Below are 201 nucleotides of genomic sequence, written 5' to 3' on the forward strand. Positions count from 1 at the left end.
GGCTGGTCTCGAACTCACAGAGATCCGCCTGCCTCTGCCTCCCGAGTGCTGGGATTAAAGGCGTGCGCCACCACCGCCCGGCCCCCAGAATTCTCTTAATCTGGTCACCCTGCCCATACTTCCTGCCTGACTGCTGGCCAATCAGCATTTATTAAACTAATACAAGTGACAAATCTACAATATACAAGAGTATTATCTCAT

The sequence above is a fragment of the Microtus ochrogaster genome, chromosome 4 (assembly GCF_000317375.1).
Source record: "Microtus ochrogaster isolate Prairie Vole_2 chromosome 4, MicOch1.0, whole genome shotgun sequence".
NCBI classification, from domain to species: domain Eukaryota; kingdom Metazoa; phylum Chordata; class Mammalia; order Rodentia; family Cricetidae; genus Microtus; species Microtus ochrogaster.